The sequence below is a fragment of the Danio rerio genome, chromosome 21, assembly GCF_052040795.2.
Source record: "Danio rerio strain M-AB ecotype USA chromosome 21, GRCz13ab, whole genome shotgun sequence".
NCBI classification, from domain to species: Eukaryota; Metazoa; Chordata; class Actinopteri; order Cypriniformes; family Danionidae; genus Danio; species Danio rerio.
Window position 1 is genome coordinate 21,979,873 of NC_141041.1, and position 25,778 is coordinate 22,005,650.

General features: G+C 33.0%; 1 protein-coding gene and 2 long non-coding RNA genes across 6 annotated transcripts in view; 2 read left to right on the forward strand and 1 right to left on the reverse strand.

The window, feature by feature from the left end:
• Positions 1 to 20,897, reverse strand: part of ghrb (growth hormone receptor b) — a 41,071-nt gene extending 20,174 nt beyond the window's left edge. Inside the window, exons 1-2 of one of the 4 annotated variants that reach the window (XM_087299997.1) lie at positions 20,752 to 20,897; positions 20,548 to 20,646 (exon numbers count right to left, since the gene is read on the reverse strand). The gene's annotated coding sequence lies outside the window, so the exon portion shown is untranslated. Of the gene's footprint in view, positions 1 to 20,521 lie in introns of all 4 variants that reach the window. The other 3 variants (NM_001111081.3, XM_087299998.1, XM_087299999.1) reach the window with 3 other exon arrangements.
• Positions 2,994 to 6,731, forward strand: LOC147838829 (uncharacterized). Its single transcript, XR_015520335.1, has 3 exons — positions 2,994 to 4,547; positions 5,402 to 6,034; positions 6,175 to 6,731. It is a non-coding gene; the product is annotated as an uncharacterized LOC147838829 (long non-coding RNA).
• On the forward strand, positions 13,985 to 20,511 carry LOC148679512 (uncharacterized). The gene is made up of 3 exons (XR_015945638.1): positions 13,985 to 14,840; positions 16,262 to 17,256; positions 18,201 to 20,511. It is a non-coding gene; the product is annotated as an uncharacterized LOC148679512 (long non-coding RNA).
• Positions 20,898 to 25,778: the final 4,881 nt, after the last annotated feature.

Genomic DNA, 25,778 nt, shown 5'->3' on the forward strand with positions numbered 1-25,778 from the left:
TTAAAATATGTAGAAAAAAACAATAGTCAGGTCTGATACAGGACATCACATTCTAAACTTCAAATAAAGACTTGTCACTGCAGTGTTTTGGAGAAATTGGGTATTAACATTACTCAGTGTTATAAAGACCCAATTTCCAATAAGTAGACAAAAACAATGATCAATTCCTGTACAGAACATCCCAAGCTATATGTGTACTTCATATGAAATCTTTTTACTGCACCGTTTTGGAGAAACGGGCTAATAACCTAATAAAAAGTGCTATAAAGACCACATTTAAAATAAGTAGGAAAAAACAATGGTCAGTTCTTATACAGGACATACCATACTATATCTGTACTACACAAGAAAACTTTTAACTACAGTGTTTTGGAGGAACAGGGTATTAACATATTTTAAAGTGCTATAAAAAACCCAATTCAAATAAGTAGAAAAAAACAATGGTCAGATCTTATACAGGACATCCTAATCTATGTGTGTACTTCACATAAAAGCTTTTTAATGCAGCATTTTAAAGAAACGGGGTATTAACATAATATAAAGTACTACAAAGAGTTTATTTTAAATAAGTAGAAAAAAAACAATGGTCAGTCCTTATACAGGACATCCCATACTATATGTGTACTTCACATTAAATCTTCTTACTGCACTGTTTTAGAGAAATTGTATATTATTATATTTCAAAGTGTTATAAAGACCCCAATTTAAATAAGTAGAAAAAAACAATGGTCAGTTCTTATACAGGACATCCCATACTATATATGTACTTCACATGAAACCTTTTTACTGCAGCATTTTAAAGAGACAGGGTATTGACATAATATAAAATACTATAAAGACCGCATTTTAAATAAGTAGAAAAAAACAATGGTCAGTTCTTACACAGGACATCCCTTGCTATATATGTACTTCACATGAAACCTTTTTACTGCAGCATTTTAAAGACACGGGGTATTAACATAATATAAAATACTATAAAGACCGCAATTTAAATAAGTAGAAAAAAACAATGGTCAGTTCTTACACAGGACATCCCATACTATGTGTGGACTTCACATGAAACCTTATTACTGCAGTGTTTTGAAGAAATTGTATAATATTATATTTCAAAGTGTTATAAAGACCCCAATTTAAATAAGTAGAAAAAAACAATGGTCAGTTATTGTACAGGACATCCCATACTATATCTCTACTTCACATGAAACCTATTTACTGCAGCATTTTAGAGAAATGGGGTATTAACATAAAATAAAGTGCTATAAAGACCCCATTTCAAATAAGTAGAAAAAAACAATGGTCAGTTCTTATACAGGACATCCCATACTATTTATGTACTTCACATGAAACCTTTTTACTGCAGCATTTTAAAGAGACGGGGTATTAACATAATATAAAATACTATAAAGACCACATTTTAAATAAGTAGAAAAAAACAATGGTCAGTTCTTATACAGGACATCCCATACTATATATGTACTTCACATGAAACCTTTTTACTGCAGCATTTTAAAGAGACGGGGTATTAACATAATATAAAATACTATAAAGACCGCATTTTAAATAAGTAGAAAAAAACAATGGTCAGTTCTTACACAGGACATCCCATACTATGTGTGGACTTCACATGAAACCTTATTACTGCAGTGTTTTGGAGAAATTGTATAATATTATATAATATTATATAATATTATATTTCAAAGTGTTATAAAGACCCCAATTTAAATAAGTAGAAAAAAACAATGGTCAGTTATTATACACGACATCCCATACTATATCTGTACTTCACATGAAACCTATTTACTGCAGCATTTTAGAGAAATGGGGTATTAACATAATATAAAGTGCTATAAAGACCCCATTTCAAATAAGTATAAAAAAACAATGGTCAGTTCTTATACAGGACATCCCATACTATATATGTACTTCACATGAAACCTTTTTACTGCAGCATTTTAAAGAGACGGGGTATTAACATAATATAAAATACTATAAAGACCGCATTTTAAATAAGTAGAAAAAAACAATGGTCAGTTCTTACACAGGACATCCCATACTATGTGTGGACTTCACATGAAACCTTATTACTGCAGTGTTTTGGAGAAATTGTATAATATTATATAATATTATATAATATTATATTTCAAAGTGTTATAAAGACCCCAATTTAAATAAGTAGAAAAAAACAATGGTCAGTTATTATACACGACATCCCATACTATATCTGTACTTCACATGAAACCTATTTACTGCAGCATTTTAGAGAAATGGGGTATTAACATAATATAAAGTGCTATAAAGACCCCATTTCAAATAAGTATAAAAAAACAATGGTCAGTTTTTGTACAAGACATTCCATGTTATGTGTGTACATCACATGAAACATTCTTACTGCACTGTTTTGGAGAAATGAGGTATTAACATAACATAAAGTGGTATAAAAACCCCATTTCAAATAAGTAGAAAAAAACAATGGTCAGATCTTATACAGGACATGCTAATCTATGTGTGTACTTCACATGAAACCTTTTTACTGCAGCATTTTAAAGAAACGGGATATTAACATAAAATAAAGTGCTATAAAGACCCCATTTCAAATAAGTAGAAAAAAACAATGGTCAGTTCTTATACAGGACATCCCATACTATATATGTACTTCACATGAAACCTTTTTACTGCAGCATTTTAAAGAGACGGGGTATTAACATAATATAAAATACTATAAAGACCACATTTTAAATAAGTAGAAAAAAACAATGGTCAGTTCTTATACAGGACATCCCATACTATATATGTACTTCACATGAAACCTTTTTACTGCAGCATTTTAAAGAGACGGGGTATTAACATAATATAAAATACTATAAAGACCACATTTTAAATAAGTAAAAAAAAACAATGGTCAGTTCTTACACAGGACATCCCATACTATGTGTGGACTTCACATGAAACCTTATTACTGCAGTGTTTTGGAGAAATTGTATAATATTATATAATATTATATAATATTATATTTCAAAGTGTTATAAAGACCCCAATTTAAATAAGTAGAAAAAAACAATGGTCAGTTATTATACCCGACATCCCATACTATATCTGTACTTCACATGAAACCTATTTACTGCAGCATTTTAGAGAAATGGGGTATTAACCTAATATAAAGTGCTATAAAGACCCCATTTCAAATAAGTATAAAAAAACAATGGTCAGTTTTTGTACAAGACATTCCATGTTATGTGTGTACATCACATGAAACATTCTTACTGCACTGTTTTGGAGAAATGAGGTATTAACATAACATAAAGTGGTATAAAAACCCCATTTCAAATAAGTAGAAAAAAACAATGGTCAGATCTTATACAGGACATGCGAATCTATGTGTGTACTTCACATGAAACCTTTTTACTGCAGCATTTTAAAGAAACGGGATATTAACATAATATAAAGTACTATAAAGACCGCATTTTAAATAAGAAGGAAAAAAACAATTGTCAGTTGTTATACAGGACATCCCATACTATATGTGTACTTCACAAGAAAACTTCTTACTGCAGCATTTTGGAGAAGAGGGGTATTAACATCATAATATAAAGTGATATAAAAACCCCATTTCAAATAAGTAGAAAAAACAATTGTCAGTTGTTATACAGGACATCCCATACTATATGTGTACTTCACATGAAAACTTCTTACTGCACTGTTTTAGAGAAGCGGGGTATTAACATGATAATATAAAGTGATATAAAAACCCCATTTCAAATAAGTAGAAAACACAATTGTCAGTTGTTATACAGGACATCCCAGACTATATGTGTACTTCACATGAAACCTTTTTACTGCAGCATTTTGGAGAAACAGGGTATTATATAGAAAAAGTACTATAAATATCCCCTTTCAAATAAGTAGAAAAAAACAATGGTCAGATCTTATACAGGACATCCTAATCTATGTGTTTACTTCACATAAAAGCTTTTTACTGCAGCATTTTAAAGAAACGGGGTATTAACATAATATAAAGTACTATAAAGAGTTTATTTTAAATAAGTAGAAAAAGACAATGGTCAGTTCTTATACAGGACATTTCATACTATGTGTGTACTTCACATTAAACCTTCTTACTGCACTGTTTTGGAGAAATGGGGTATTAATATGATTTAAAGTGTTATAAGGACCCTATTTCTAATAAGTAGAAAAAAAACAATGGTCAGTTCTTATATAGGACATCCCATACTCTATGTGTACTTCACATGAAACCTTTTTACTGCAGCATTTTTCAGACATGGGGTATTAACATAATATAAAGTGCTATAAAGACCCCATTTCTAATAAGTAGAAAAAAACAATAGTCAGTTCTTATACAGGACATCCCATACTATATATGTACTTCACATGAAACCTTTTTACTGCAGCATTTTAAAGAGACAAGGTATTAACATAATAAAAAATACTATAAAGACCCCATTTTTTATAAGTAGAAAAAAATAATGGTCAGTTCTTATACAGGACATCCCATACTATGTGTGAACTTCACATGAAACCTTATTACTGCAGTGTTTTGGAGAAATTGTATATCATTATATTTCAAAGTGTTATAAAGACCGCATTTTAAAAAAGTAGAAAAAAACAATTGTCAGTTCTTACACAGGACATCCCATATTATATATGTACTTCACATGAAACCTTTTTACTGCAGCATTTTAAAGAGACGGGGTATTAACATAATATAAAATACTATAAAGGCCGCATTTTAAATAAGTAGAAAAAAACAATGGTCAGTTCTTACACAGGACATCCCATACTATGTGTGGACTTCACATGAAACCTTATTACTGCAGTGTTTTGGAGAAATTGTTTAATATTATATTTCAAAGTGTTATAAAGACCCCAATTTAAATAAGTAGAAAAAAACAATGGTCAGTTATTATACAGGACATCCCATACTATATCTCTACTTTACATGAAACCTATTTACTGCAGCATTTTAGAGAAATGGGGTATTAACATAAAATAAAGTGCTATAAAGACCCCATTTCAAATAAGTAGAAAAAAAACAATGGTCAGTTCTTTTACAGGACATCCCATACTATATATGTACTTCACATGAAACCTTTTTACTGCAGCATTTTAAAGAGACGGGGTATTAACAAAATATAAAATACTATAAAGACCGCATTTTAAATAAGTAGAAAAAAACAATGGTCAGTTCTTATACAGGACATCCCATACTATATATGTACTTCACAAGAAACCTTTTTACTGCAGCATTTTAAAAAGACGGGGTATTAACATAATATAAAATAATATGAAGACCGCATTTTAAATAAGTAGAAAAAAACAATGGTCAGTTCTTGCACAGGACATCCTATACTATGTGTGGACTTCACATGAAACCTTATTACTGTAGTGTTTTGGAGAAATTGTATAATATTATATTTCAAAATGTTATAAAGACCCCAATTTAAATAAGTAGAAAAAAACAATGGTCAGTTAATATACATGACATCCCATACTATATCTGTACTTCACATGAAACCTATTTACTGCAGCATTTTAGAGAAATGGGGTATTAAGATAATATAAAGTGCCATAAAGACCCCATTTCAAATAAGTAGAAAAAAACAATGATCAGTTTTTGTACAAGACATTCCATATTTTGTGTGTACATCACATGAAACATTCTTACTGCACTGTTTTGGAGAAATGAGGTATTAACATTACATAAAGTTGTATAAAAACCCCATTTCAAATAAGTAGAAAAAAACAGTGGTCAGATCTTATACAGGACATGCTATTCTATGTGTGTACTTCACATGAAATCTTTTTGCTGCAGCATTTTAAAGAGACGGGATATTAACATAATATAAAGTACTATAAAGACCGCATTTTAAATAAGAAGGAAAAAACATTTGTCAGTTGTTATACAGGACATGCCTCACTATATGTGTACCTCACATGAAAACTTCTTACTGCACTGTTTTGGAGAAGCGGGGTATTGACATTATAATATAAAGTGATATAAAAACCCCATTTCAAATAAGTAGAAAAAACAATTGTCAGTTGTTATACAGGACATCCCATACTATATGTGTACTTCACATGAAACCTTTTTACTGCAGCATTTTGGAGAAACAGGGTATTACATAGAAAAAGTACTATAAATACCCCCTTTCAAATAAGTAGAAAAAAACAATGGTCAGATCTTATACAGGACATCCTAATCTATGTGTGTACTTCACATAAAAGCTTTTTACTGCAGAATTTTAAAGAAACGGGGTATTAACATAATATAAAATACTATAAAGAGTTTATTTTAAATAAGTAGAAAAAAACAATGGTCAGTTCTTATACAGGACATTTCATACTATATGTGCACTTCACATGAAACATTTTTACTGCAGCGTTTTTGGGAAACAGGTTATTAACATACGATAAAGTGCTATAAAGAGCCCATTTCCAATAAGTAGAAAAAAACAATGGTCAGTTCTTATACATGACATCCCATACTATGTACTTGACATGAAACTTTCTTACTGCACTGTTTTGGAGAAATGGGGTATTAACATAATATAAAGTACTATAAAGACCCCATTTCCAATAAGTAGAAAGAAACAATGGTCAGTTCTTATTCAGGACATCCCATACTTTTTGTGTACTTCACATAAAAACTTTTTACTGCACTGTTTTGGAGAATTGGGGTAATAACCTAATATAAAGTGCTATAAAGACCGCATTTCAAAAAAGTAGAAAAAAAAATAGTCAGTTCTTGTACAGGACATACCATACTATATGTGTACTTCACATAAAACCTATTTACTGCAGCGTTTTGGAGAAAGGGGGTATTAACATAATATAAAGTGCTATAAAGACCGCATTTCAAATAAGTAGAAAAAAACAATGGTCAGTTCTTATACAGGACATACCATACTATATATGTACTTCACATGAAACCTTTTTACAGCAGCATTTTGGAGAAAGGGGGTATTAACATGATATAAAGTGCTTTAAAGACTCCATTTCAAATAAGTAGAAAAAGACAATGGTCAGTTCTTATACATGACATACCATACTATATCTGTACTTCACATGAAACCTATTTACTGCAGCGTTTTGGAGAAAGGGGGTATTAACATAATATAAAGTGCTATAAAGACCGCATTTCAAATAAGTAGAAAAAACAATGGTCAGTTCTTATACAGGACATACCATACTATATGTGTACTTCACATGAAACCTTCTTACTGCAGCATTTTGGAGAAAGGGGGTATTAACATAATATAAAATGCTTTAAAGACCCCATTTCAAATAAGTAGAAAAAGACAATGGTCAGTTCTTATACATGACATACCATACTATATATGTACTTCACATGAAACCTTTTTACTGCAGCATTTTGGAGAAACTGGGCATTAAGCCAATATAAAGTGCTATAAAGACCCTATTTCAAATAAGTAGAAAAAACAATGGTCAGTTCTTATACAGGACATACCATACTATATGTGTACTTCACATGAAACCTTTTTACTGCAGCATTTTGGAGAAAGGGGGTATTAACATTTTATAAAGTGCTTTAAAGACCCCATTTTTAAATAAGTAGAAAAAGACAATGGTCAGTTCTTATACATGACATACCATACTATATATGTACTTCACATGAAACCTTTTTACTGCAGCATTTTGGAGAAACGAGGTATTAAGCCAATATAAAGTGTTATAAAGACCCTATTTCAAATAAGTAGAAAAAAACAATGGTCAGTTCTTATACAGGACATACCATACTATATGTGTACTTCACATGAAACCTTTTTACTGCAGCATTTTGGAGAAAGGGGGTATTAACATGTTATAAAGTGCTTTAAAGACCCCATTTTTAAATAAGTAGAAAAAGACAATGGTCAGTTCTTATACATGACATACCATACTATATATGTACTTCACATGAAACCTTTTTACTGCAGCATTTTGGAGAAACGAGGTATTAAGCCAATATAAAGTGTTATAAAGACCCTATTTCAAATAAGTAGAAAAAAACAATGGTCAGTTCTTATACAGGACATACCATACTATATGTGTACTTCACATGAAACCGTTTTACTGTACTGTTTTGGGGAAACGGGGTAATAACCTAATATAAAGTGCTATAAAGACCACATTTAAAATAAGTAGAAAAAAAACAATGGTCATTTCTTGTACAGGACATCCCATACTATACCTGTACTTCACATAAAACCTATTTACTGCAGCACTTTGGAGAAATGGGGAATTAACATAATATAAAGTGCTATAAGGACCCCATTTCAAATAAGTAGAAAAAAACAATGGTCAGTTCTTATACAGGACATCCCATACTATACGTGTACTTCACATTAAACCTTCTTATGGCACTGTTTTGGAGTAATGGGGTATTAACATACTATAAAGTGATATAAACACCTCATTTCAAATAAGTAGAAAAAAACAATGGTCAGTTCTTATACAGGACATACCATACTATATATGTACTTCACATGAAACCTTTTTACAGCAGCATTTTGGAGAAAGGGGGTATTAACATGATATAAAGTGCTTTAAAGACTCCATTTCAAATAAGTAGAAAAAGACAATGGTCAGTTCTTATACATGACATACCATACTATATCTGTACTTCACATGAAACCTATTTACTGCAGCGTTTTGGAGAAAGGGGGTATTAACATAATATAAAGTGCTATAAAGACCGCATTTCAAATAAGTAGAAAAAACAATGGTCAGTTCTTATACAGGACATACCATACTATATGTGTACTTCACATGAAACCTTCTTACTGCAGCATTTTGGAGAAAGGGGGTATTAACATAATATAAAATGCTTTAAAGACCCCATTTCAAATAAGTAGAAAAAGACAATGGTCAGTTCTTATACATGACATACCATACTATATATGTACTTCATATGAAACCTTTTTACTGCAGCATTTTGGAGAAACTGGGCATTAAGCCAATATAAAGTGCTATAAAGACCCTATTTCAAATAAGTAGAAAAAACAATGGTCAGTTCTTATACAGGACATACCATACTATATGTGTACTTCACATGAAACCTTTTTACTGCAGCATTTTGGAGAAAGGGGGTATTAACATTTTATAAAGTGCTTTAAAGACCCCATTTTTAAATAAGTAGAAAAAGACAATGGTCAGTTCTTATACATGACATACCATACTATATATGTACTTCACATGAAACCTTTTTACTGCAGCATTTTGGAGAAACGAGGTATTAAGCCAATATAAAGTGTTATAAAGACCCTATTTCAAATAAGTAGAAAAAAACAATGGTCAGTTCTTATACAGGACATACCATACTATATGTGTACTTCACATGAAACCTTTTTACTGCAGCATTTTGGAGAAAGGGGGTATTAACATGTTATAAAGTGCTTTAAAGACCCCATTTTTAAATAAGTAGAAAAAGACAATGGTCAGTTCTTATACATGACATACCATACTATATATGTACTTCACATGAAACCTTTTTACTGCAGCATTTTGGAGAAACGAGGTATTAAGACAATATAAAGTGTTATAAAGACCCTATTTCAAATAAGTAGAAAAAAACAATGGTCAGTTCTTATACAGGACATACCATACTATATGTGTACTTCACATGAAACCGTTTTACTGTACTGTTTTGGGGAAACGGGGTAATAACCTAATATAAAGTGCTATAAAGACCACATTTAAAATAAGTAGAAAAAAAACAATGGTCATTTCTTGTACAGGACATCCCATACTATACCTGTACTTCACATAAAACCTATTTACTGCAGCACTTTGGAGAAATGGGGAATTAACATAATATAAAGTGCTATAAGGACCCCATTTCAAATAAGTAGAAAAAAACAATGGTCAGTTCTTATACAGGACATCCCATACTATACGTGTACTTCACATTAAACCTTCTTATGGCACTGTTTTGGAGTAATGGGATATTAACATACTATAAAGTGATATAAACACCTCATTTCAAATAAGTAGAAAAAACAATGGTCAGTTCTTTTACAGGACATCCTATACTTTGTGTACTTAACATGAAATATTTTTACTGCAGCATTTAAAAAAATTAGGTATTAACATATTATAAAGTGCTATAAGAACCGCATTTCAAATAAGTAGAAAAAAAACATTGGTCAGTTCTAAAACAGGACATGCCATACTATATGCGTCTTCGACATAAAAACTTCTCACTGCACTGTTTAGAAGAAATGGGATATTTGCATAATATAAGGTGATATAAAAACCCAATTTTAAATAAGTAAAAAAGAAAACATTGGTCAGTTCTTATTCAGGACATCCTATACTATATATGTACTTCACATGAAACCTTTTTACTGCAGCATTTTAAAGAAACGGGGTATTAACCTAATATAAAGTGCTATAAAGACCACATTTCAAATAAGTAGAAAAAAATAATGGTTAGTTCTTATACAGGACATCCCATACTATATGTGCACTTCACAAAAAGCCTTTTTACTGCATCATTTGGAGAAACGGGGTTTTAACATATAAAGTTCTATAAAAAAACCATTTTTAATAAGTAGAAAAAAACAATGGTCAGTTCTTATACAGGACATCCCATACTATGTGTGTACTTCACATGAAACCTTTTTACTGCACTGTTTTGGAGAAATGGGGTATTAACATAATAATATAAAGTAATATAAAAACCCCATTTCAAATAAGTAGAAAAAACAATGGTCAGTTCTTATACAGGACATCCTATACTTTCTGCACTTGACATGAAACCTTTTTACTGCAGCGTTTTGGAGAAATTGGGTATTAAAATATTATAAAGTGCTATAAAGACCGCATTTCAAATAATTAGAAAAAAAACAGTGGTCAGTTCTTATTCAGGACATCCCATACTATGTGTGTACTTGACCTGAAACCTTTTTACTCCAGTGTTTTGGAAAAATTAGGTATTAACATATTATAAAGTGTTATAAAGACCCCAATTTAAATAAGTTGAAAAAAACAATGTCAGTTCTTATACATGATATCCCATACTATATCTGTACTTCACATGGAACCTTTTTACTGAACAATTGGGTATTATTATAATTCAAAATTTTATAAAGACCCCATTTCTAAAAAGTATTAAAAAAAACAATGATTAGTTATTGTACAGGACTTCCCATACTAAATGTGTACTTCACATAAAAACCTTATTACAGCAGGGTTTTTGAGAAATGAGGTTTAACATAATTTAAAGTGTTTCAAAGACCCAATTTCTTGTAAGTAGAAGAAAACAATGGTCAGCTCTTATGCAGGACATCCTATATTATAAGCGTACTTCACATGAACACTTGTTACTTCAGTTTTTTGGAGAATTGGGACATTATTACTTTTCAGATGGATATAAACACCCAATTTCTAATAAGTACATAAAATCATGAGTTTTTGTACATATGAAGACTTCTTACTGCAGCAAGTTCTATAATGACCCAATTTCTACTAAGTAGAAGAAAACATTGATCAGTCGTACAGGACATGCAATGCTATATGCATATCTCAGACGAAGACTTGTTACTGCATCGTTTTGGAGAATTGGGACATTGTTACCTTTTAGATTGCTACAAACACCTCATTTCTAATAAGTAGAAAAAAGAACAGTCATTTCTTTTACAGGACATCACATACTATATGCATACCTCATAGGAAGACTTGTTACTGCAGTGATCTGGATTAATGGGGCGTTATTACTCTTCAGATGACTATAAAGTGTCCATTTCGAATGAGTAGAATAAAATAATGGTCAGTTTTGATACAGGACGAATGTGTCAAGGACAGACAGCACATCACAGTTTTCCACAACTCCAAATGTGTCAGGGATACACAAAATTGCAGTTTCCTTCCTGCTGAGGAACTAAATTTATTGACCTCCATAGTAATTGTTTTTTTTTCTAAAATGGAAGTCAATGGTTACCAGTTTTCAAGTTCATTCTAAATATCTTTTGTGTTCAACCAAAAGAAGGAACTAATAAATGTTTGTAACCATTTGATTGCCAGTGCATAGTGCGTTCATTTTCACTTTTGGGTAAACTATCTCTATGAAATTAACCAAACATATTTGTTTTGTCTTTGTCTTTGTACCCTACATTTGGAGCAGCACCACTCATCATCCCCAATAATATCATTTTGTTGTAATGGTACAATAATAGCTTGAGACAGTTGGGATGATGCCATCAACCTAACTGACCACTGAATTGTCCATTGAAGAACTGACCGTTTTTTTTTTTTTTTTACTTACAATTACAATCACTTACAATTTACTTACAATTAGAAATGGGATCTTGATAGCCATCTAAAAGGTAATTATGTCCCTTTTCTCTAAAACGCTGCCGTAAGAAGTCTTCATATGAGGTACGCCTTTAGTATGGGACGTCCTTTTTAAGAACAGACCATTGTTTTCTTCTACTTATTAGACATTGGGTCTTTATGACACTTTGAATGTTATTATTCCTCCATTTCTCCAAAATGCTGCAGTGACAAGGTTTTATGTAAAGTATGCATATATTTTGGAATGTCATGAACGTGAACTGCCCATTGTTTCTACTTATTGGACATTGGGTATTTAAAGCACTTTATATAATGTTTATGCCCAAATTCTCCAAAACACTGCAGTAACAAGTCTTCATCTGATAAATACATATAGTATGGGATGTCCTGTACAAGAACTGACCGTTGTTTTTTTCTACTTATTACAAATTAGGTCTTTATAGTACTTTAAGTTGATACCTATTTCACCAAAATGCCGCAGTAGGATGGTTTCATGTAAATTATGCATACAGTGAGGGACGTCCTGTACAAAACCATAAAGCACTTTATATTATGTTAATGGCCCAATTCTCCAAAAAGTGGCAGTAAGAAGGTTTCATATTAGGTATGCATACAGTATGGGATGTCCACTACGAGTATTCAGCAATAGGAAGAGCTGAGCATTGTTATTTTTTTCTACTTTTTAGAAAAGGGGTCTTTAAAGCAATTTATAAGTTTAATACCCAATTTCTCGAAAATGGTGCAGTAATAAGTTTTCACATGAAGTATGCATAAAGTATAGGACATCCTGTATGACAACTGACTATTGTTTTTTCTACTTATTAGTAATGAGGTCTTTATAGTACTTCATATTATGTTAGTGCCCCATTTCTCTAAAATGTAGTAGTAAGAAGGCTTCATATGATGTATGCAAATTTTATGAGATGTCCTCTACAAAAACTGACTATTTTTGTATTCTAATTCTAAAAAATGGGGTTTTTAAAACACTTTAATTTTGTTATTTCCCAATTTCTCCAAAATTATTTGGTGAGAAGTCTTCACATGAAGTATGTGTATAGTATAGGACACCCTGTATAAAAACTGGCAATTGTTTTCTTCTACTTATTAGAAATTGGGTCTTTATAGCACTTTGTAATATGTTAATATCCCATTTCTCGAAAATGCTGCAGTAAGAATGTTCCATGTGAAGTACGCATATAGTATGGGATGTCCTATATAAGAACTGACCAATGTTTTTTTCTACTTATTTGAAATGCGGTCTTTATAGCACTTTATATTATGTTAATACCCCCTTTCTCCAAAACGCTGCAGTAAATAGGTTTCATGTGAAGTACAGATATAGTATGGGATGTCCTGTATAAGAACTGACCATTGTATTTTTCTACTTAATTGAAATGGGGTCTTTATAGCACTTTATATTATGTTAATACCCCCTTTCTCCAAAATGCTGCAGTAAAAAGGTTTCATGTGAAGTACACATATAGTATGGTATGTCCTGTATAAGAACTGACCATTGTTTTTTTCTACTTATTTGAAATAGGGTCTTTATAGCACTTTATATTGGCTTAATACCCCCTTTCTCCAAAATGCTGCAGTAAAAAGGTTTCATGTGAAGTACACATATAGTATGGTATGTCCTGTATAAGAACTGACTATTGTTTTTTTCTACTTATTTGAAATGCGGTCTTTATAGCACTTTATATTAGGTTCTTACCCCAATTCTCCAAAACAGTGCAGTAAAAAGTTTTTATGTGAAGTACACATAAAGTATGGGATGTCCTGAATAAGAACTGACCATTGTTTCTTTCTCCTTATTGGAAATGGGGTCTTTATAGCACTTTATATTATGTTAATACCCCATTTCTCCAAAACAGTGCAGTAAGAAAGTTTCATGTCAAGTACATAGTATGGGATGTCCTATGTAAGAACTGACCATTGTTTTTTTCTACTTATTGGAAATGGGCTCTTTATAGCACTTTATCATATGTTAATACCCTGTTTCCCAAAAACGCTGCAGTAAAAATGTTTCATGTGAAGTGCACATATAGTATGGGATGTCCTGTATAAGAACTGACCATTGTTTTTTTCTACTTATTTGAAATGGGGTCTTTGTAGCACTTTATATTATGTTAATACCCCCTTTCTCCAAAATGCTGCAGTAAAAAGGTTTCATGTGAAGTACACATATAGTATGGTATGTTCTGTATAAGAACTGACCATTGTTTTTTTCTACTTATTTGAAATAGGGTCTTTATAGCACTTTATATTGGCTTAATACCCCGTTTCTCCAAAATGCTGCAGTAAAAAGGTTTCATGTGAAGTACATATATAGTATGGTATGTCATGTATAAGAACTGACCATTGTCTTTTTCTACTTATTTGAAATGGGGTCTTTAAAGCACTTTATATTATGTTAATACCCCCTTTCTCCAAAATGCTGCAGTAAAAAGGTTTCATGTGAAGTACAGATATAGTATGGTATGTCATGTATAAGAACTGACCATTGTCTTTTTCTACTTATTTGAAATGGGGTCTTTAAAGCACTTTATATTATGTTAATACCCCCTTTCTCCAAAATGCTGCAGTAAAAAGGTTTCATGTGAAGTACAGATATAGTATGGGACGTCCTGTATAAGAACTGACCATTGTTTTTTTCTACTTATGTGAAATGGGGTCTTTAAAGCACTTTATATTATGTTAATACCCCCTTTCTCCAAAATGCTGCAGTAAAAAGTTTTCATGTGAAGTACACATATAGTATGGTATGTCCTGTATAAGAACTGACCATTGTTTTTTTCTACTTATTTGAAATGCAGTCTTTATAGCACTTTATATTATGTTAATACCCCCTTTCTCCAAAACGCTGCAGTAAATAGGTTTGATGTGAAGTACAGATATAGTATGGGATGTCCTGTATAAGAACTGACCATTGTCTTTTTCTACTTATTTGAAATGGGGTCTTTATAGCACTTTATATTATGTTAATACCCCCTTTCTCCAAAATGCTGCAGTAAAAAGGTTTCATGTGAAGTACACATATAGTATGGTATGTTCTGTATAAGAACTGACCATTGTTTTTTTCTACTTATTTGAAATAGGGTCTTTATAGCACTTTATATTGGCTTAATACCCCGTTTCTCCAAAATGCTGCAGTAAAAAGGTTTCATGTGAAGTACATATATAGTATGGTATGTCATGTTTAAGAACTGACCATTGTCTTTTTCTACTTATTTGAAATGGGGTCTTTAAAGCACTTTATATTATGTTAATACCCCCTTTCTCCAAAATGCTGCAGTAAAAAGGTTTCATGTGAAGTACAGATATAGTATGGGACGTCCTGTATAAGAACTGACCATTGTTTTTTTCTACTTATTTGAAATGGGGTCTTTAAAGCACTTTATATTATGTTAATACCCCCTTTCTCCAAAATGCTGCAGTAAAAAGTTTTCATGTGAAGTACACATATAGTATGGTATGTCCTGTATAAGAACTGACCATTGTTTTTTTCTACTTATTTGAAATGCAGTCTTTATAGCACTTTCTATTATGTTAATACCCCCTTTCTCCAAAACGCTGCAGTAAATAGGTTTGATGTGAAGTACATATATAGTATGGGATGTCCTGTATAAGAACTGACCATTGTCTTTTTCTACTTATTTGAAATGGGGTCTTTATAGCACTTTATATTATGTTAATACCCCCTTTCTCCAAAATGCTGCAGTAAAAAGGTTTCATGTGAAGTACAGATATAGTATGGGACGTCCTGTATAAGAACTGACCATTGTTTTTTTCTACTTATTTGAAATGGGGTCTTTAAAGCACTTTATATTATGTTAATACCCCCTTTCTCCAAAATGCTGCAGTAAAAAGTTTTCATGTGAAGTACACATATAGTATGGTATGTCCTGTATAAGAACTGACCATTGTTTTTTTCTACTTATTTGAAATGCAGTCTTTATAGCACTTTATATTATGTTAATACCCCCTTTCTCCAAAACGCTGCAGTAAATAGGTTTCATGTGAAGTACAGATATAGTATGGTATGTCCTGTATAAGAACTGACCATTGTCTTTTTCTACTTATTTGAAATGGGGTCTTTATAGCACTCTATATTATGTTAATACCCCCTTTCTCCAAAATGCTGCAGTAAAAAGGTTTCATGTGAAGTACACATATAGTATGGTATGTCCTGTATAAGAACTGACTATTGTTTTTTTCTACTTATTTGAAATGGGGTCTTTAAAGCACTTTATATTATGTTAATACCCCCTTTCTCCAAAATGCTGCAGTAAAAAGTTTTCATGTGAAGTACACATATAGTATGGTATGTCCTGTATAAGAACTGACCATTGTTTTTTTCTACTTATTTGAAATGCAGTCTTTATAGCACTTTATATTATGTTAATACCCCCTTTCTCCAAAACGCTGCAGTAAATAGGTTTCATGTGAAGTACAGATATAGTATGGGATGTCCTGTATAAGAACTGACCATTGTCTTTTTCTACTTATTTGAAATGGGGTCTTTATAGCACTTTATATTATGTTAATACCCCCTTTCTCCAAAATGCTGCAGTAAAAAGGTTTCATGTGAAGTACACATACAGTATGGTATGTCCTGTATAAGAACTGACTATTGTTTTTTTCTACTTATTTGAAATGCGGTCTTTATAGCACTTTATATCAGGTTATTACCCCGTTTCTCCAAAACAGTGCAGTAAAAAGTTTTTATGTGAAGTACACATATAGTATGGGATGTCCTGAATAAGAACTGACCATTGTTTTTTTCTACTTATTGGAAATGGGGTCTTTATAGTACTTTATATTATGTTAATACCCCATTTCTCCAAAACAGTGCAGTAAGAAAGTTTCATGTCAAGTACATAGTATGGGATGTCCTATGTAAGAACTGACCATTGTCTTTTTCTACTTATTAAAAATGGGGTCTTTGTAACTGTTATGTATTTGTGTTTTTTGTGCTCTGTTTTCTCTGTGTTTTTTCCCTCTCTCTCTCTCTCTCTCTCTCTCTCTCGCTCTGTTCTCCCGTATCTGCTCTCCTGTATTCTCAGGTTCTGTTCATTGGTCCATTCAGCTGTCAGTCATTCCTCCCCGGTTACGTCACTCTTACGTCACATCCAATGAGCAAAGACCACCCGTCTTAAAAGCGCGCGCCAGACCACTCGCTTTTTCTTGTTTTCTTGCTTTCTTGCTTGCATTTTTCTCTTTCGCTGTTTTGTCGCTTGTTTACCGCGTGCGTTTAGAAATTACCCCGTCTAACTGTGTTTTGTTGTTGCTTGTTTCTGTGTGCACGTTATCCGTCCGTTATTCGTACATTGTTCTTAGTTTATCGTTGTTTACGAGGCTTGGACGAAGCGGACAGGTAAGAAGGTCACGTGACATACATTTCGCAACACTCAGGACTGCTCTGCTGTCTAGTACACTAGGTTAGGGGCGAGCGCCACTCCTTGTACTTTTGGATAGATAGATAGATAGAGTAGATAGTTAGGACTCGGAAGATCTTCGTGTGTTAATTATACTGTTTTTCACATAGTTAGTTAGCTAGATGCTTCTGGGAAGTTAGATTTAGTTTGGGTTTTGTTCTTTTCATTTCTTTAGCGCCGCCCGCGTCCCTTCTGCCAGCTCTCTTGTTTTCCCCGTCTTTATTTGTTTCAGTGTTGTACATATTGTAAATAGGATATTTTTGCTTTACTTACTTTTTCTTTATTTTTGATTAATTCGTTGTTGTTGTTCACTTTGGGATTGTAAATAAAAGCACACATTTTTTTGGCATTACTTTGGTTGTCTTTCCACTCATTCACTGTTTATATAAATATATTTTAATTAAATAAATGTCAAACCCCACACCCTAGACTAACATCAGGGGTTTGTAACAGTAACACTTTAAATCATATTAATATACAATTTCTCCAAAACAGTGCAGTAAGATGGTTTATTGTGAAGTACACATATAGTACGGGATGTCCTGTATAAGAACTGACCATTGTTTATTTCTACTTATTTAAAATGGGGTCTTTATATTACTTTATACTATGTTAATTCCCCCGTGTCTTTAAAATGCTGCAGTAAAAAGCTTTCATGTGAAGTACACACAGAGATAAGGGTGTCGTGTATAAGATCTGACCATTGTTTTTCTCTACTTATTTGAAAGGGGGACTTTATAGTACTTTTTTTCTATGTTAACACCCCGTTTCTTTAAAATGCTGCAGTAAAAAGGTTTCATGTGAAGTACATATATAGTATGGGATGTCCTGTATAAGAACCGACCATTGTTTTTTTCTACTTATTTGAAGTGGGGTTTTTATATCACTTTGTTGTGTTAATACCTCATTTCTCCAAAACAGTGCAGTAAGAAGGTTTCATGTAATGTACACACATAGTATGGGATGTCCTGTACTAGAACTGACCATTGTTTTTGTCTACTTATTTGAAATGAGGTCTTTATAGCACTTTATATTATTTTAATACCCCATTTCTCCAAAATGCTGCAGTAAAAAAGTTTTATGTGAAGTACAGATATAGTATGGATGTCCTGTATAAGAACTGACCATAGATTTTTTCTACCTATTTAAAATGTGGTCTTTATAGTATTTTATATTATGTTAATACCCCGTTTTTTTTAAATGCTGCAGTAAAAACGCTTCATGTGAAGTACATATATAGTATGGTATGTCCTGTATAAGAACTGTCCATTGTTTTTTTCTGCTTATTAGAAATGGGGTTTTTATATCACTTTATAATAGGTTAATACCTAGTTTCTCTAAAACGCTGCAGTAAAAAAGATTTCATGTGAAGTACACATATAGTATGGGATGTCCTGAATAAGAACTGACCATTGTTTCTTTCTATTTAATCGAAATGGGGTCTTTACAACACTTTATATTATGTTAATGTCCCACTTCTCCAGATTGCTGGAGTAAGAAGTGTTTATATGTAGTATGCATATTGTATGTGATGTTCTGTACAGGAACTGATCATTGTTTTTTGTCTATTTATTGAAAATTGGGTCTTCATAACACTTTGAGTAATGTTAATGCCCAATTTCTCCAAGACGCTGCAGTAACAAGTCTTTATATGAGGTTTAGTATGGGATGTCCTGTATAAGACATGACTATTGTTTTTTTTTTCTACATCTTTTAAATGAGCAATTTTTTTTCCAAATTGCTGCAGTAAAAAGGATTCATGTGTTGTATATATGCATATAGCATGGGACATCTAGTATCAGACCTGATCACTCTTTTATTTAACTTATTCCAAACAATGTATTTATAACACTTTAAAGACTTTATAGCTCATTAATAGCCCATTTCTCCAAAATGCTGCAGTAAGTTATTATGAGGTATGCATATAATATTGGATGTCCTGTCCATAGTTTTCTTCTGTTAACTTAAATGAGGTCTTTTACATGAGGTATGCATGTACATCCTGTATCAGAACCAAACTTTGTTTTTTTTTCTACTTATTTCTTTATAGCACTTTAAAGTGTGTTAATGGTACATTTCTCCAAAATGCTGCAGTAAAACAGGCTTCATATGATGTATGCTTAGTATTTGACTTCCTGCATCGATCTTATTGTTGTTCTATTCTACTTATAACAAATAATAAGGTCTTTACAGTCATCTAAATTGTAGTAATGCCCCATATCCCATATACTGAAAGAAGCATATATTTTTAAATCCCCTTTAAATAAAACCAACATATATTTGTAACTTAAACAATGCTATGTTGGACTACTTCATGATTATTTTCACTTTCTGAGGTTAGGCACGTTGTATAAAATTGCATTCAACCTTATTAGCAATGTACTGTAGTTGGCTAGGATAAATAAAAACGCTTTCTGGGTATTTAGAAATCGTATATTTATTCTGACCGTTTGATTGCTATAAAATCATTTAAAGCAAAAAGATAGACTTGAGGAAATTAAAGGTAAGCCCAGAAACCAATTTCTTAAAATAACAACAGTCAAAAAAAGCTAATAAATTGTTTAATAAAGCATACGTGGGAGGAAAGGGGGATAAACTTATATTTCGTTGTTATCTCTCTGTTCTGGGCGAAATGTGTGCTCTGTGGAGCGCTCTCTGTGTGGCTGCTGACATTACCGTAATGATCATAATACGCGCGCACCGAAATATAAAGCGCGGCTGGCTTGACTGTGTTTTTCCGAACCGCGGCTGGCTTGACCGCAGTTAAAATCTACATGAATCTGTCACACACTGAACTCACCTTTTCCAAGAGTGGGATTTCAGATTTGTTAATCCTGAACTTCTCTTCCTCAAGGAGCTTCTTCGTTTGATCGTCTCAACGAAGCTTTTGAACGTTTATCTACTATAAATGTTTTAGAAAAGCGTCAAAAAATAGCTCGTTTTTTCTCTTCTGCAGCTTATCCTAAAACGCGTCCTGTGCTTGTGTGACAGGACCTTTCCTTACACTCTCTCTGTTGGCTCCATCATCCGTGCTAGTTCTTTTTTCTAGGGCACATTCGAAGAAAGGCGCCACTTTTCCTTGAAGCACCCTGCGAAGTGAGCTTACTAAGTAGACCTTATACAGCATGGCACACTTAAGCGGTTTACTGCATGCAGACTTTCGCATGCGAAAAAATAAATGGACCGGGGACTCCGCCCAAACAGTCGTCACTGTGTTTTCCTACAACTAGTCTTTAAGGAAAAATGGCACGCGCATTATTTATTTCACTGCTCGCGCGCGTGCTATCTTTATAAACGTGCGTTATTATATGAATATAGCGGAATATAACAATCGAGAGCTGAGATTAACTTCCTCCGCGCCTGAGCTGCAATTTTGGTGATCATTTTTAGATCAGTGCAGTATACTTGTGTGTGTCCTAGCAAAGCCCATAAAATCTTTCCTATTCCGAATGGCTGACTGTTTGGACATTTTATGCCTTCCATATATAGGCGCTCACTTGCACATATAATAAACAATGCTGAACTGAATGGTACACGTGACCGGAGTAGGGCACGTGTTTAGGGGGTCTTGCAGTACAAAATTTCAGAGACCCAACAAGAACAAATGCACGTACGTAGAAACAGTTTGTGGGGCAGTGGAGGATTGAAAAGTTTGGCTTTTTGTCAGTTTCTTGCAAATTTACTGTTATTTTACAATTTAAATTTTATTTCAACAAGAAGTAGGAAAAAAGTTAGCCTATGTTATAAAACACTAACTTGAACTTGGAGATATTCAGAAACACCAAAATATTTAAAAAATAAAAATAAAAAATAAATGAAAAAATGGGTTAAAATGATGAAAAGGTGTCCACTAGTGTACATTTTTTACCATAATTTACAAGAGACAATGTGTAAAATGTCATTCAGATACCATTTACCATACCAGAAAATCTTGTCAGGCATATTTTAAAGGGCACCTATGATGAAAATCAGCTTTTGCAAGCTTTTTGGACAGAACTGTCTATAGGTATAGTGTGTCCACTGTCATATTAATAGAAACTCAACATTTCTCATTTTTAAATTTCTTGACGTTAAAATAAGACCCAAATCCCAGTGATTTTGACGCCCACCGTAACATGACATAGGAGTGCGGTCCCCCATCTCCCCAAAAAATATCTTTTTTTTTTGTGTTTAAGTGGGTAGCAGTGGGTAGCACGTTCGCCTCACAGCAAGAAGGTCGCTGGTTCAATCCTCGGCTCAGTTGGCGTTTCTGTGTGGAGTTTGCATGTTCTCCCTGCGTTCGTGTGGGTTTCCTACGGGTGCTCCAGTTTCCCCCACAGGTGAATTGGGTAGGCTAAATTGTCCGTAGTGTATGAGTGTGTGTGTGTGTATGTGTGGATGTTTCCCAGAGATGGGTTGCGGCTGGAAGGGCATCCGCTGCGTAAAAACTTGCTGGATAAGTTGGCGGTTCATTCGGCTGTGGCGACCCCGGATTAATAAAGGGTCTAAGCCGACAAGAAAATGAATGAATGAATGTGTTTAAAAGACATACAGCCCTCATGGAAAGCACTTCAAAGTGAGTTACAGGGAATAAATTCCTATTTTAGGGTTAAACATTCCTTATTACATATTTAATGCTTAATGACGATGGAAAAATTATCTAACCAAAATGTTTACTTTTTCACTAAAGTTATTTGAAACATTAACTCTTCCACTTCGCTTGCCTCTATTATGGTTTCCACATAATTTTATTTGACGTGAACACTAAAATGGCATGTACATACAAAACCTCAAGTGCTCAAGGCTTATATTACATTCGCGTTGTTTATGCGGCCTAATGAGAAGCAAAGAAAACATTAAAGACATATGGCTCATTCCAGACTTGTGGTTATACGTTTCCAATGTATTTTCCTTGAGCTGGAATGATATACAACAAATGTCTAATTTATACTGAATCCACTATTAAAGGTCCCATCAATTTAAAAAAAAAGTTTTATAAATGTTAATCTTAAGGATGTCTGTTTATAATGTGTTCCAAAACAGAGGAAAACAATTGTATTTAGAAGATATAAATATCAAACGCTTGCAGTTTGTCACTTCTACCAAAATGAATTAACGTTTTTAGCTTCTTTAGTTTCTCATCAACGCTTGACTAACCAAATGCTTTCTAGTATCAGACATGCCCGGCTCCCTTCAAGATGCTTCTTATTTGCTTTGCTTCTTCAGGTTTCAGTCGAGATTACTTCAAATTTTGAATTAAAAAGGCACATTTCAAAGCATTAACATTTTTAATGTAAAAAATGCAAAGTGCTTAAATGTGAAGTGGAACATTTGAACTCAAACAGTTTGAGTTTACAATAACACAGTTTTTAAACTATTCAAAATGGCAATTAGACTTATTATTAAATCATTTTCCTTCAGTTTAGTTCTTTATTTATCAAGGGTCGCCATGATGTAATGAAATGCCAACTATGTTAGCATATGTTTTACGCAGGGGATAACCCAATTCACCAATACCACATGTCTTTGAAAGTTGTGAGAAACCGGAGCACCTGGAGAAAACTAGGCATGGAACGAGAACCGTGTTCAAGGTATATTGTGATTTGCAAAATTTAAGATTTAAGATTTTAAAACTAAAATTTTGCTATGCCGTTCCTAAGGTATGAGTGAGATTTTTTATTTACCTTTTTGTTTTGTTTTTTAGGGCCACAGTTTCTCCAGTAGAAAATAACTCCAAAGATGCCGTTTAAAATTGTAAAAAAAAATCTGTGATTTTAAAACAAAAGAAGGCAGCAGAAGTCAATGATATTTAGGCTGACATATTTACTGCACCAAAATATTAAAAATGTTTCTCAAATCAAAAATATATTGTGTACAAAGGGGAAAAAGGATTTGTTTTTTACCCAGACAATTAAAAAGAATATATTTTACAGTAGTAATCTCGATACCGTGATACCGCAAAACCGTGATATTTATATCCAAGGTTATCATACCGTCAGAATCTTATATCAGCCCATGCCTAGAGAAAACCCACAAAAACACAGAAAGAACATGCAAACTCCACACAGAAATGCTAACTGACCCAGTCGGGACTCGAACCAGTGACCTTCTTGCTGTAAGGGTGACAGTGCTAACCACTAAGACACTGGGCTGTAATAGACTTATTATTTAATGATCATTTTTTACATAATACCTTTATTTTACCCAGAAAAACCTCTTGAGATTTGTAATCTCTTTTTCAAGAGTGCCATCAATAATCAAAGCAGAATGTATGATTCAGGAGCCAGAAACAGGCAAAAATTACTACAGCCCACCTATACGGTAAAAAAGAGTATTTTTTGAAAAGGTCTCGCCCCAATGACAGATTTTGTACCTTTGAGTATATGGAGCCTTTGTTAACATTTTCCAGACAAAATGTCCCTAAAACACAAACATTATTTTTAAGAGATAAATTGATGTAACTTTATATTGTTTAAAACTGTTTCATTAATTTTTTTGAAAAACAAGAAGGTTTATGTTGAAGATACAAAATGTACCTGTAATTCTAGAATTACCCATACTGTCACGATTATCAGCTGAAGTGCCAATGAGACTCATTACAGGGCACATCAGCCATCTGTATATGCTATCTTCTATTCACCTGGACTACAACTCCCATGATGACACATTGCACCAATCAACACCCACAACAGACAGCTGTTAACAATCTGGACTCTGCCGCACCCACACATACAGACCTGCACACACACACAGCTGAAGATCATTAACACTGATTCACTATATGAATTCCATTTACAAAGCATCGCTTAGTCTTGTTTTTAAGTTATGAACTTTACTCAGTGTTTCTTTCTTCTTGTTTTGCCTTGTCTGTTCTGTTGACCTTGTGCTGTTTTTGGATTGTATCATTGTTTTATGCCTGCCCTGACCTTTTGCCTGTCTCTTGGATTAGTCTTTGTGGATTAGACTTATGCTCTTGTTTGTGGCAGTTTTGACCCCTGCCTGATGGACCACCCTCTTAAATAAATATAATTAAGCTGCACATGGAACGTCACCCCTGTTGTTTATAACACATAGACATATCCTTTTTATTAATGTATTTTTATTTTAAATATAAATGTTCTTTATTGGCATTGAGGATCCCATGAATAACTTTTAGCACCCAAAGAACATTTTTTTACTAAATCTTTTAGATGTTTTTCACATACAAAATGGTTCACTCTGAGACCAAACTTGTTCTTCTATGGCAGGAGTAGGCATACTCAGTCTTGGAGGGCCAGTCAAAGTTTTGTCCAAACACATTTGAACATGCTAAATATAGCCAGTGTCTTTAAGATCACTAGAAAGCTGCAAGCAGGTGTGTTTGATTGGGCTCTCCAGGACTGAGTTTGCCCATCCCTGCTCAATAGCATAATCTGTGAAAACTTTTGGAACCTTTTTTTTTAAGTTTACTTTTTACCAAAATGCTCAAACCCCTTGTTTGTTGCTGATTGTTTGGTTTCCTGGAGACATCCAAGGTAACTTTGAATTCCAAATCATATAACAGTGTAATTTCAGATTCATAATTGTATACATTTGTTAGAAACTCTCGAGATGCAGTCTTAATCTGAGGATAAAAGACTCACAGCACATCTAACTGAGGTTATTTGGCCTGTGGTGTTCGGTGTCAGAATCTAACTGTTCTGTTTCCAAGTGCTGTTATTGTGGTAGTCTGGAAGTTTCTCTGCAGCTGTCAAACTTCTCAAAAGGGAACGACCTTTGACCCTGCTCTTTAGTAGCTTTGCAGTGTAATTCGGTCTGGTCTTCACAGCTTACTTTGCACAAGTGAAGAACATATTCTTTAACCCATGTGTACTGTTTAAATTTCCTACACTTTTGTTATGTTAGGGATGAAAACATCCACTGAATTAAACTACTGTAAAATGCATCAGATAAATATTGTTTTAAATTTTTTGAGCATAAATCTGTTTTTAAAAATCACAGTATATTAACTCTTCAATTGCCAAATTCACAAATGATGTCACTGATTTGGTGAGAAAAACACACAAAATGCCG